The 14,424-nt window shown below is 33.7% G+C and overlaps 1 protein-coding gene, 1 long non-coding RNA gene and 1 pseudogene across 3 annotated transcripts in view; 1 reads left to right on the forward strand and 2 right to left on the reverse strand.

Annotated features, from left to right (window-relative positions):
- Positions 1-14,424, forward strand: part of CDIN1 (CDAN1 interacting nuclease 1) — a 150,009-nt gene that overhangs the window by 89,471 nt on the left and 46,114 nt on the right. The gene's annotated exons all lie outside the window — the stretch shown is intronic.
- LOC112541188 (ATP synthase F(1) complex subunit epsilon, mitochondrial pseudogene) lies at positions 2,348-3,076 on the reverse strand (annotated as a pseudogene).
- The window catches only part of LOC112541189 (uncharacterized), a 116,600-nt gene continuing 107,826 nt past the window's right edge, over positions 5,651-14,424 (reverse strand). The window contains exons 2-4 of the long non-coding RNA XR_015796990.1: positions 13,772-13,868; positions 7,666-7,784; positions 5,651-5,970 (exon numbers count right to left, since the gene is read on the reverse strand). This is a non-coding gene — a long non-coding RNA (uncharacterized LOC112541189). The remainder of the gene's footprint in view (positions 5,971-7,665; positions 7,785-13,771; positions 13,869-14,424) is intronic.

The raw sequence follows: 14,424 nt of genomic DNA on the forward strand, positions 1-14,424 counted from the left end.
CAGATACATATTTTCCTGGGATTGTGCAGTTACTGTATGAGGTGAAAAAAGTTTCTTTAAGAATGAACCAGTAGGTGTGGCATACTCATTCATACTCCCTCCAAAACACTTTCTGCTTGAAATCCATAGAGCTGTACAGCTGTAATACACAGTATCAGTGGTGCGTGATAATGTAATTAACTGTAGTTAACTTCCTTTGCAAAATTGCACTTTTTGGATATTCTGCTATAATATATGAATGGATCGCTGTAATCAATAAACACCTTACTATGCAGCAAATACACTGTCATAAAATCTTACAGTAAATACTGAAAAAAATACTCCAGTACTCTGAATTGTCAGAATGTGTTCATTTACTCTCCACCCAAGTTTTTTTATAGAAAGAGCTCATGTAGAATTATCCTAAATATGCATACTCAGGAGTAAATTATGTGAAGTTGAATTACAACATACTAAGTTTAGAATCCTATGTGTACTCTTTTGAATAGAGGTGGATTGTTATACATCTAGTTTTAGGATTGCAACTTGCAGGCTGTCTTGCAAACTCACGTCTTCAAAATTAGCTGTCTAGTAAGTAGAGTTAGAATTGCAGCTGAATTGCCTCTAATAAAAGTACTATTTTTTCTGCATATTGGCTAAGAATAAAAATAAAATCTCATCTTTCGTATTGAAGATGAAATACCTGTGCATCATTAATCATTTCAGAAATGTAGCTGCAAATTGATGCAAAAAAGACTGAGTTAACCTAGTGAATTCCTGGGTAATAATGTTATCAACTGATTTATTGAATGAATGTTAGATTATGTGGACATTTTAGAAGAAACATTCTTTTTTTAGCACAGTGGCTATAACTAGCAGTTTAGGGTTTTAAAGCATTGGCTTAACAGACCTAGTAGAAACCTTGGGAGTTATATTTGTCAAGTATCTAGGAAAACTGTTCATGCGTACCCAGTATCCAAAGCTTCATTGGCAGCCAAAACACAAAGATCTGAAAGGTCATTCTTCTTCCCACAGTGTGATGGTTTGTTGACATATTTTGACACTCTGGCATGGTACTGAAACGTTCTGACCTTACTCCAACACTTAGGGATTAAGGACTGGTTAAGCTATCCGCTGCTTGTGGAATTTCATAAATTTTCCATTTTATCTCTGTTATACACAAATGCCTGTTGTAACATTAGTAGCTTTAGAAAATGGGCTGGGATGAATTTGGGATTTGTGTATTATTTCATGCAATCACTGGGATGTGGTGGAAAAAATAATCTTGAATCTCCTCAATGGAAAATGAATTATAATATTCCCAAAGGAAGTTTGTAATCCAAAACACTTGCAGTGGAGCTTTTCTTTGTGATGTGAATATACAGCTTGCTCTTTGTTTAAAGTTGATGTAAGTATTATAGTTTTCTTAATTCAAAAGACATACAAACATTTAATTTAATGGATAATGCATGAAATAAATTGCACAGTTGTATGTCTGACAGTCCAGATATTTTGGGCAGACTGTTCTTTGGAACATGTATGGTGGCAAATAATTGTTTATATTTTTAAAACTCTTGCTTACTGCTTCCCATAAAAAAATTAAATAAGCCAAAATAATATTTTTCATCTTTGAAACCAAATAGCACCATTTGCTTCAGCCTTAAGGATAATACAATATTAAATTCACAAAATGTGTAATTAAGATTACATTGGCCAATAAATATCATTTTCAGGGGGGGGTTTTCCCCCAGTTTTTTGTTACTGAGCATTTTATTGGCATGTCTGATTCATGAGAATAGTTTATAAGTTCCTTTCCTTTTCTTTTTTAAAAAATAGAACATGATTTCTTATGTTGCTTAAATTATTTACCTTTATTTTCTGTTCCTTTAATATTGTCACATCATTGGTGGTTATCCTACAACCCTGACAGAACACTTAAGCATCTATCTCTGTTGCTGCAAGACATCAGCTTCAATTTCCTTGGTATTTCTCATTCAGATTAGACAAACATGTAGGCTTATGTACAATAAACGCTGACAGCATAGATCCCACTATGCTTGCCAAAGGCCTGGCCACAGACAATCCACTGTGTCAGAGAATGTCAACCTCTACAAAATTTACCTTTCAGGGTTTCTTGTAATTTTTAATTGGCATTTACATCTGGCATTTTGGGTGTTCTTCTTTTTACTGAGCCTTTACATAAAAAAATTGTAGAAACAATTTTATTTACTATACTACAATATATACTATGAAGAGTTATTGGCATGCTCATTTACACACATACAGTGATTTTACAAAATGGGAAGTGGCTGTCCATAAGCATACCCATGACTTGTCATTTTTCCTTTTAGAGAATGGACCTTGCCTGTCATTCCTTTTTGGGCTTTGTAATTTTTACACTGGCTCCTGTTGTTTTCTCCACCTCTGTTTTAAACTGAGGTTTCAGTGCTACTGTGCTACAGTGCCTTTGCACAGAACTGGGCTGGGAATAGTGGATATAGTCAAGGCCAGCTTGCCTCCAATAGGACACCATCATCTCTCCAAATACCCAGGGTACACAGGACAATTTTACATCACCCTGTTGCTTTCATCCTGCCACAACATACAATCTTGCCACTCTCAAAATTGGCTGCATGATGACCTGTGCTTATTAAACTACATTTAATAAGCACCTACTTCACCATATTAGAGTGCTTTGTAACTTGATATAGTCTTCCACATACTAACCTTTTATGCTCTCCTATACCTATCTAATGCTCCTATCCCTTCTTTTAGATTCTTTTAGATTCTCACTTTTCACATAGTTTTTAATTCATATCTTTTATATCTTCTAGCTTTTCTTAATAGTTTTTACATTTTTTTTAGATTTAGATTTCCTTTTTTTACTCTTGATATATCCTTTATGCTTTTTCAATGACTGTAACCCATCTTCTGTACGCTGGTCTATGACAGTAATAAAGATTTGATTTGAATATGAAGATTATTTTGCTTGCTAAAATTCTGGCCTAGCTACATTCCCTTCTATCTCCCATGCACATTGATAAATGCTTTCCTTATCAAATTATGAAATTTAAAATATGTATATGAACAAAAAAAATCAGCATAATTTAAAAAAACTATAATGTAGGTAGTCCTCGCTTAACAACCCTAATTAAGACCAGAATTTCCATCACTAAGCAAAGTGGTCATTAGGCAAAACATCACGTGACCACACTGCTTAGTGACAGCAGTTCTGGTAGTCCTGCTAGAGGTCGTTAAGCAAGGACTGCACTCTCATTAGATGAGGACCTCATGCTTCTCCTGTCCTGCACAAATTGCAGGCTCCATCCTACTGCCTCCTCCCCAGCCAGTCCCAGTGAGCTCTCTTCAGCATACGAGGCTCTGCCACCCTGCGTCACTCACCTCTGCTTCAACTCCCCACCTGCCTATCTCCCCCATCTTTGCCCTTTTGGCTGCCCTGCACTCCACCATCTACCCCTGCTGCCCCACACCCTCCAGCTGACCTTCACCATCTTCTTCCTCTTGCTGCTGACAAGGCACACCTCTGGAAGCATTGTGGAGGGATTCTGACGTGTCGCAAAGAGCCAGCAGCTGCCTTGGCTAGGTGTGCCTCACCAGCGAGAGGAAGAAGATGGAAAAGGTCAGCTGGGGTGGATGGCGGCAGGGCAGCAGAGTGCAGGGTAGCAGGGGTGGTGGAGTGCAAGGTGACCAAAAGAGCAGACATGGGGGGGAGATATGCAGGTGGGGGGAGTTGAGGCACACCCTCCAGTCGTAAATGGTCACTTGACCGCGGGGGTGCTGCAATGGCCATAACTTTGAGGACAGTTGTAACTACCATTCGTTCAGCACCGTTGTAACTTCAGTCACTGAACAAATGGTCATTAAGTGAAGACTACCTGTAATATGTGTAGGATACACTAGGTATACAGTTGTAAATGAAATCCATAAAAAATGCATTGTGGATTTTAGAAACAGAATGCACATAATTAAATAGTCCAGGTAACAATTGAATAAGAACAAAAGAGTATACTATTTGAAAGCCTATGATATGATATATTTTACATACATTTTTCAATTTGTTAAATTGATAAGTTAATTATCCTAAATTAAAATAAAAAGTTCACTTGTTAATAAATGTCAGTAAGCAATGAACTAATAAAAGGTATAGCATTTCTAATTAGTTAATTTACATTTTACAGATTAATTGTAAAATTCAGATAGCTATTCCAGCACCATACCATAGTTATACAGACCTGTATTTATATCTGCCAAATTTAAGTTAATTAGAAATGTTGATGCTGTTTGTTTTTTTATCACAAAGCTCATCTTTAAAAAAAGGCTAGACACTTTCCCCTTCCCAACATTTATCATCTAAATAATAGTCTCCCCAAGATGGCAGCCTCATAATAAACTCTTTTCAGTGGAGTGATGGGTAATGAAGCTTGCTTGTGAAGCCAGCGAAAAATGTTGTCTAGTCAAATGCACAAATATGATGGCTGGAGAATCAGTGGACTTTCTCAGTCATCAATCTTTTTAGAGCCTCTTATACATCTGAATATTTTGATAAATGATCAAATAATTGAGTTATCTATCTTTCTAACTATAAGAGTTGCATAAGAATTATTCTCACATCCACTAATTTTTCTATAAAAAAGGATCAGGTGCTGGAGAAATTTTATATTATCGCTTCTCCTTTTAAATTAACAAATGGAAAACTGTATAATTAAACTTTCTGAATTTTTTATAAGAAAACAGCAAGCACAGAATCTTGGACTATATGCAAAACAAGTAAAAAGAAGACATGACCAGTGTAAATAGTACATCAGATATTAAATAAAGTGTTTGTAGAGCCTCTTGGTGACTAATGAGCAGTTCTTTCAGATTTTATTTCACAGCTGGACATTGTTTTTCCTTGCAAGGAATAAGCAGAGCATCAAACGAGACTAAGTATAAATGATCTCTGATCAGGACATAGCTCTAGATTTTATTTAACTGAATAACATTCTCATTAGCTATTTTAAAGATGAAGATCTGGAACTCTGGAGACAATGTCTTAATTTCTTTCTTTCCAGTCACTCTAAATCACATCCTTTAAGTTTTGAGGATGGGAGTATGGGAGAAAGAGAGCTAATAATTTGTTCATTGTTCTGTTTGCATATAATAGAAACAGGGGAGGTTGGTTCAAATTAGAAAAAATGCTTAAGAATTTATATTGAACACCTTATGGAAAACCATTTTCTGGTAAATTAAAAACATTGGGAGAGTTGAATTGTGGATCTAATGCTAGATTTTTAGGACTCTAGATTGAATAGAATTCAACTAAGTGAGACTTAGATTATATCTACTGAAATCATGGTGACTCAGATTAGTCATGGCTTTAAGACCCATTGGTTTCCATGAATCTACTCAGTACAAGAAACAGTTGAATCCTGTAGATGTCTCCTCTAAAGTATATCCCATTGATTTAAATGAGATTTGCTTCCAGGATATAATACTACACATTATATTATCAAATTCTAGTTGTAACATTTATATCATGTAAACTTAAGAAATAATTAAAGAAATCCCATATAGAGTCTACAAAACAGGTATGATTACTTTATGTATTACAGAGGATATTGTCCTCTTTTAAACAACATTCTATAGAAATATACTAATGATGCCATATCAAACCCCTCTTCATGCTTACTTGTAATAAGATACATGTTTTGAGATTTGTTTTATAGTCTGAAAAGTTTTCTCAATATGTTCATGATCTTATTTTGTACTTTGAAATCAAGATAACTTTATAAAAAGAGACTCTTTACCTTTTATGGCAATGGGCAACTTGTGGCAAAGGATGAAACCAAAATAAGTGCACAATAACTTTGCTAGTGGTAGCACATTTTATAGGATTTGTGTTGCTGTGGTTACTCTACAGTAATGTCTTCAGGTTGTTCTCTAACTCACTAATAACAGGAAGAATGCCAATGTGTTGCATCAAAATCTTACCTAAGAAAGAAAGAAATTCAGAATCTAAGTAGGGAAGAAATACAGTATGTTACATGTATGAATTTGGTTGATACCACTTAGAATGTTTTCCCTCTACCCAACCACATTTATCCTCATTCCAAGATTCCATGTCCAAGGCAATAGTGAGAAGATAGGATAGTCCTCTTCCTTGCTGCAATCAATGCATCTGCATCCCCAGAAACCATATTACTTCCTGGATTCTGATTAACTGTGGTCATTTTGTTATGCTTTTAAATATAGATGTTTTTACCAACTATATGTTATTAATTGCTTGTTCAGGTCCTTGTACAGGTAAATGTACCTGTTCTGGATCATGATTAGGATTGGGGGTAGCAATAGCAGAATCATAAAATCCAAAATTTATATATTTATTGATTTGTTTTATTCCTCATTTTCTACTCTGGCAAATACTCAAGGCAGCTACAAGTTTTGATAGGTTTGTAATAATAAGGCAGTGTATTAAATACTTAGGCCGTACGCCAGTTAAGATTTTGAAGTTCAATATCAACACCTTAAATTGTGCCCAATAGGCAATAGAGCTGGGTGTCCAAACTTCCAGGTTATTTCTTCCAAAGCTTTAATGTAGAAGTTGAACAGCCTGAGGGATAAGATGGAACTCTGTGAGATACCCTAGGTCAGAGGCCTAGGAGTTGAAAATAGATCAACAGTATCTCATCCATTTTCTAGGCTATGTCAAACACCAAAGTCACCTAGGTACTTTCAGTACTGTATCCCAGCTGAAAGCCACAACTAAAATTTATTCTATTCATCTAATTCCAAAAAGGGTTACTCATAAAAAAGAGTAATCCAGTCTGTATTTAGTCAGGGGTCTGCTGGGCAGTCATGGCTTACACAGTATATGCTATCAAGTACAATATGTTTCAAGATTTTGAACCCAGCTCGTCTTGTAAAACCTTGCTTGAGAATATTCCACATTAACCTAGTATAAGGAAGAAGAATCAGACCAGGAGTTTTCATCAACATTATATAGCTGACTGCAAGGGATTGAAACTGATTACAAAGAATTAAAAAGGATAATGGAAGGGAATAATAGGAAATACCTTTTTTAAAACCTTGTATGAAATATACAGGAGCAAGGGATTCAGTGTTTTTAAACAGTGGAGTTTTGTTTTGTGTTATCAATAGAGCAAGATATTATACTATACTGTTTATTGTGGTGCACCTACTAATTAAAACTGGTTTTGGGAAAGACTTGCACTAGCATAATGCCTGGATTTAGTGTAGATTTAGTGTAGAGAACTGACTTTAGTGTAGATTTTGCCTATGTGAGCTTTTAGATTAGGATACTGGATAGCTGTTGAGTATTCTCATGAGTATTGCATTTTTGGGCTGTTTCGTTTGCAAGTAATTATCACAGTGAATTTTAAATTGTGCTAAGTCAGATTGTGGTTGTTGCTCCCTACAAAAGTTTAAATCCAAAATTCTTAGATTCGAATGAATATTCCACTTTTGAAAGCTGTTTTCTTTTCTTTTCTTTTTTCTGTGTTTCATCTTTTATTTGATTTTTGCCACTTTATCGCACCTGACAATTATACTATGAGGTAAAGAATTTATTTTAAGCAAAAACTGGAATACTTAATGTTTTAGAACTGCACTGTGGGAGCCACATACAGTGAGACGAGCCACATACAGTGAGACAAGCCACATACTCACTTGAGAGAAGTATACACAGGTCCGTATAAATGGATCTAGTATCTGAGGAGTTTTTTACATAGCTTTCTTAGGATCTGGCAGTTTTGGGAAAATGCAGCTCAAAACGTCACCTGCAAAATCTAAAGTACAATATAATAAATAATAAATTAAATTAAATACAGTATGTTTAAAAGAAGTCTGATTCCCACAAGCAATGCATTCCTATGAGTATATGGCAACAATAACAAAATTGCATCCCATGCTAGGGAACTGCATCTAATTAAGTTTTTTATTCAAGTGGCTAAATTTGCAGTAGCACAAATACTGGCTCCAGGAAGTGGGCATTTTCTAGATTCCAAGAGCAATGGTGGCCACTATTCTAATAATATTACCATTTTAACTTTATTTATTTATATATTTATTATTAGATTTATATCCAACCTTTATTCTGTACATCTTTGTACAGAACATCCAAAAATGTTGATTTTTGTAATCAGTTTCTATGGTCCGATTCTTACATATTTGTAGGGAGAACACTGAGAGAACCATGCCTGTGCCTTCCCCTGCAAATCCCAAATAAGATAAAATATAAGATACAAGAAAGCCATTTCAATAAGACAAAATTGTTAAAAAATACTACATATTATAAATTGATTAAAAAATAAAAAGACATTTATTTTTTAATGAAGGCCCTCAGTAAAGATGTATATCTTTAACAGATGGCCAAATCCACGCAGAGAGGGCTTGACGTATAATAGAGGGAAGGGCATTTCTGAGAGCCAATGAAGTTCTTTTTTCTCATTTGCCACCCAAGATTTTCTAATGCAATGTTAATGTAGCTTTTTAGCAATACTGCTTTAATGTACCTGAGAACCAGCTGCCAATGCAAGGACTAAGGGAACTTCAAAACAGATCTTTGGATCATTTGTTAAAATATGTAATCCTATAGCAGACACCATCTACCAGCAGAATGGAAACTTCTGATGGAACTGATTCACACTCTTTATGAATACATCGCATGCACACTAAATTTGTTCTAGAAGGTTAGAAACTTATCTGAAGAATATTTGGGGGTAGGGATGCAGAAAAGCAGAGAACAAAGGGAGGCCTCGTTGTACGTGTGAAGGCCACTCATGCAATTTTAAATATAGAAAAGAATCTTTGTCATGTGTAGTTACTTGGTTTATATATTATTTAACTGGCAGTGTGGAATATTTTTTATATGTTACTTACGAACATTTCATTCCATAGATGCGTATAAAGTGAATTTGAAATCTTTTGCTCTTTTTGAGGGGGAATAGTAAAACATCTGTGTTCCCTCTGGATTGTTTGGTTAGCATAACATCATCCATCACTGCTCTTTGATATAGAAACCAAGAAGTCACATGTTTTGTTTTAAACAATAAATATTCCGTTGTCATGAATACTTATAAGGTTCCCTAGATTTACATCAGAATTGTAGTTCTGTAACTTCTTTCATGTGTGATATTATTAGTGAAATTAAAAGGTTGTTGAGGATAGATTTAGACAATGACATTAAAAGAGTATGCTAGCTGGAATGCATAAAAAATAATCATTGCCACTATTTTCAGAGATTTGTAAATTATTGGAAAGAAGCAATCTGCCACAGGAAGATCTCTGTGGACATTCATATTTGTGTGGTCTGAGTCTGTCTCTTCATGTTTCATTATTTAGGTCTGATGTGTATTAGTTCATATCACAACTAATCCTATCTGAAATAGGAAGCTTCCAGTGATCACACACAAAATATCAAGATTTTTAGTGTGACCAGCATTACTGAATACAATACCTCCGCCTTAAATTTGAGGATTGCTTCACTGTCTGTATCAGTTACAATTCTAGCATTATTTCCTTGACTGTATCTATCCCAATTTATGTAAGTGTATCTTATATTTTTAAACATAAAAGCATACACAATGAGAAGACAGAGTGTTTCAAAATTTATGTATACCATACTGTGATTATATTTGAAATTACAGATCTTACAATAGGTAAGATAGATGAAGTATTTCATATTATATGGTACTTTTAATTTTGTATATATTCACGATTACATGGCCAATGGCATAATTAGTTATTTCTCACATCTGTTGGGAATCATGGTTTTTATACTGTTTCCCTACATTGCTTTTTTCAGATCTAAGTACCCTTTAACCATTGTTATTGCCATTCTTCCTGCTATATTACTCTATTTACACATAGATTTTTAGAAAGCATGTATTGAATAATTATTTTTCAACCTTAAAAAAAAATGCTGATTTGCAATTTTATGTAACATCTGTTTTTAAAAAGGTATACACCCTATTAGTAAACTTATGTAATTTAATTACAGACCACCAGATATTACTCTTGTCCGTATACTTTCTAATATTCTAAGTCTTGCTTAATATTTATCAGTGATCAAGAACAGAATTGAAAGTAAGATAATAAAAAGGGGATCCCAAAGTAATACTTTTTTTAAAAATTCCTCAACATTTGTGTATTTTCATTTTTCTTGTTTGTGCACTGAGAGTCCCTATGAGTTTTGGAGACCTGAATCTATTTGAATGAAGACAATGATGACAGTGAGTTTCTGTCCAGAGTTAATCAGCTGCAGAATTTGTAAACTGCACGTATGTCAGAGTTGAAAATGTTAGCACTCTGGTAGAAGCTTGAAAAGGTTAGATCTGATAAAAGCCATCAGCAGTTAAAGAAAGTGATTTATGGGACTGTAATGACACAAAATGCCTCATTTATCACTACTATATGGATAGGTTAAGGTTTCAGTGTCATACTTTAAAAACTTGACCACTTAGAATTGTCAAAATATATCCTTAATTGCCCATCATGCATTATACTTTCAATTTCCCCTCTAGATTTTTAAAAATTTTATCTCAAACTGCTACTGAGCTTGTCACATGGCTTTGTTTCACATTATTAAAATGTAAACCTTTTTGAAAAGTGTATTACTAATTAAAAGGTTAATCTGTTATATACTTTATTATACATATACATGAAAACAAAATTAAGTTAAACTTTTTATATTGTAAGACTTGAGAATTTCTAATTAAATAGACTATATAAGGAGTATACTTTACTACACTTTTTTCATTTATTTAATTCTACAGTTAGTAAAACTAGTTACTGTTATAGTATTTAATGCTTTACTTTATTATATAAATGTTAGTTTTGTAGTATAACTTACATAAATTTACAAAAAATCTCCTATACTTTTCCATTACTTTTTTTTTAAGTTTCCATTACAAATTATTCTGTATAATCTCAACTTTCCTGGTTGAATATAAAAACAAAGCATTTATTGTAACTACTTGATTTCAGAATCAAGAATATTGTAACTACTTGATTTCAGAAGCATTTATTGTAACTACTTGATTTTAACTCTTGAAAATAATTCATATTTTAAAAGGGAGATACTACACTTATGACTTATGCGATTCTTGTTTGTTGGTTTGTTTAAAATTAAACTTTGATCCTAATTTAGAGAGCATTATTTGAGCTTAAGCACATTCAGATCAATTGGGATTTCACTCAGGATTGAAAATATTAGTTTTCTTTAGGTTAAGGCTAGTTTCTATACAGGAAAACAAACATGAGATGGGTTCCTCTCTGTATTTCTATAACGAGTTGTATGGAAAAGAGCCATGTTTAAGTTTTAGAGTATCACTCAACTTCTCCTCTTCCTTTTTAGAAATCTTGAATTCAATATCATCATCTTTTCAGATAAATACCAAAAGTGAACTTTAAAGTAGTAAGGACTTTTTTTCTATACAGATGAATAAGGATGTTGGAATATATACTGTAGTATATACTCATAAATGAATTTGTCACTCCGTCTTAAATCAAGACATAAGTACAGAAGACATGCTAAAAGTCTCTGATATAAAAGTGCCCCATGTATGGTGAAAACTAGAAGCAACATGGTTAATTTGACAAACATGCTTCATTAGTACATTCTCTTATTTCTTTACAGTTTCAACCATGTTACAGGTGATTATAGTGTCATTGCTTCTGGAATAGTACTTGTGCCATTTTTAAAATGCTGTGTGTTCATGTTAAGGCTTACAAATATCTTTATATGCATAACTAAACTGGTTTTTGTATACTAAGAAAGGAGCAGCCTGACTATCTGGCTGTTTGTTAATAGTCTTGGCATTAGCTTGTTCATATTTTAGAGGCTGGCTCCTTTCCTCAGCCTTTTCTTGTGATTGGAAGGTTTTGCAATTTTCATTTCCTGCAATAGCAGGGGAGGTTTATCAATTACACTAACCATCTCCAGGTCATAACCAGGTATTGCATGAATTTATCTACCAGTTATATATTTTAAATTGACTTCACAAAAGTACATCTTCAACACATGTTTTTCTGCACATATTATAGCTATTCAAAATTCCATATTTCAAAAATAAGACTGTATTAAGTATAAAAATTAGCCTGAATTATTTCACAATTTTAAAAAAAGTCTACTGCTTATATCTCCTGAATAAAATAAAATTAATAAAATTAAATGCAATCTTTTCAAAAATCCTATGTATCTTTTGAACTACTGCATAGTGCTTGTTTCCAGAATGTCCTGTTTAAGTAGAAAGGCAGGTCTGCACAAGGCAATTCAGCTCAGTTTTTCAAAGAAATATTTCCATTGTTTATCCTCACTGCTTTAGCTAAACCATCCCAAACAGCTTTTGGGGGCATGGGGAAACTGTAGAATGGAAACTAGAAAAGCTTCATTACACAGTAGTGGTTCCACTTGTGTTAATCTTTATATACTAGCAATAATTGTCCCATTAAATGGAATGTATTAATGTAAAATTATATACAATCAATGTATCCCATATGTATTCCACTACACTGATTATAATGTAGCATTACTGTGGAAGTAGCAGAGCATAAGGATCTCAGTTCAGGAGCAAACATGGAAAAAAATGACTCAAAAAGAAAGTAGAATGGGTAATTCATGCTTTGAACTACAGAAATATCCAGTGGACAAAAATTGGTCTCGATGGGTTATAAAATGGGCACAAAGAGATGAGAAAGAAGGTTATAATGGATTTGATCTATTGAGAGAAAAAAAGAAAGCTACTGAAATGGGTGGCACTTGTACAGCATCATTTTAGAAGCAAAGGTTACTATTTTTTTTTTAATTCTTAATTATCATCTTAGAGGAAATATATACTTTTTCATGATACCATCCCACACTATCCTTCAAATTGTCTATGATTCCTAAATCTTTCTTCTATGTAATAGAGAATAATGTATACTTCTTAATATTTGATATAGATATAGATATATTAGATTTTTTATCCTGCCTTTATTATTTTTTATAAATGACTCAAGGTGGCGAACATACCTAATACTCCTTCCTCCTATTTTCCCCACAACAACAACCCTATGAGGTGAGTTGGGCTGAGAGAGGGTGACTGGCCCAAAATCGTCCAGCCAGCTTTCATGCCTAAGGCAGAACTAGAACCCACAGTCTCCTGCTTTCTAGCCTTAACCACTAGACCAAACTGACTCAAAGAATCATCAGTTGTACATAGTACTCTTTAAACCATAACGACGTTTGAGCGGAGATGCTCACCATCTGTCAACTGGAACTTATATTCCATTGCTGCCTGAAAGTCTTAATGCTTGATGAAGTTTGTGGAGCACTCTGTATTGTATTGGATGGATAATTAATTTCCTGGATATATTTCATTTGGGCCATAATTTTAACACTGATATTTCTAGAAGTCCCTCTTAATCAGTATAATAGACAAATATATGTCAAAATATCAGCTTTCTGGATCACTTTAAAGTATCCTAATGGGCAAGTGATAAGCTATATGAGATACACAATAAACATTATTAATATAAAACCATTCAAATCTACAGTATGATGCTTTGCAAAGGGTCAGTAAAACATATAGGTCCCATTGAATCTAAAATTCACAGAGGAAAGACAGTAAAATATAAATGGACAGCTGAAGGTCCTATAGAGTTTCCATGTCCTGTAGCATGGCACCTAGAACCTTCTCTATCATTTCAGTGACAAAGAATGCCTTCAGAATTCACTCTTTCTAAAGAATTAACTTTTAATTTTAATGAGTTTTTAATTTTAAAAAAATCTTACCGGTCTCCATTTATGGTTCTCCCCACAACTTCCCTTCATCCCTGAGTTGGCAGAGTCAAATGGAATGGGATCCTAGGCCACTAAGAGTTGTCTGCCTCTATAAAAGAGGAAGAAATAGTAAATGGAAGCCAAGCTAAAAACAGTAATGGCATATACATTCATTTCCATAATGCTGTACTCGTAGCATGCTGCTTTTAGTATAAGTTGGTTCTGAATCCATTACTGAATATAATTTCTATGTCAGATTTGAACTTTGCATTTTAAAAATATATTTCCATAAACTCAAGGGTTTCATATATCAGCAGGCTCTGAAGATTAGAATAATTTTTAACTTCTCAGGATAACAAAATATTATATAGTTCTGTAATTTTTGTACAATGATATAATTTACCCAAGAAGCATTCCTTTTATTAGCTTGTGCTGCACTGTTGCATCATTAATTAACTATTTTGGTTTTAACTGTTTTTCTTTAAGATTCCTTTTCCACCAAGCTGCTGCATCAATAGTGGCTTGAGTGAGTGCAGTGTGCACATATACAACTAGTTCTCCACAATAAAGCCTGTTGAATTTTCATGCAATAAACATATTCTAAAATGCACATCTCCTAATTAGTTGAATGCAAGCATGAACCTTTTTTTTCCCTCTACACCTCA

The sequence above is a fragment of the Python bivittatus genome, unplaced genomic scaffold (assembly GCF_059951505.1).
Source record: "Python bivittatus isolate LINGU-HERP-01145 unplaced genomic scaffold, Pbiv_v1 ctg000480_np1212, whole genome shotgun sequence".
Taxonomy (NCBI): Eukaryota; Metazoa; Chordata; class Lepidosauria; order Squamata; family Pythonidae; genus Python; species Python bivittatus.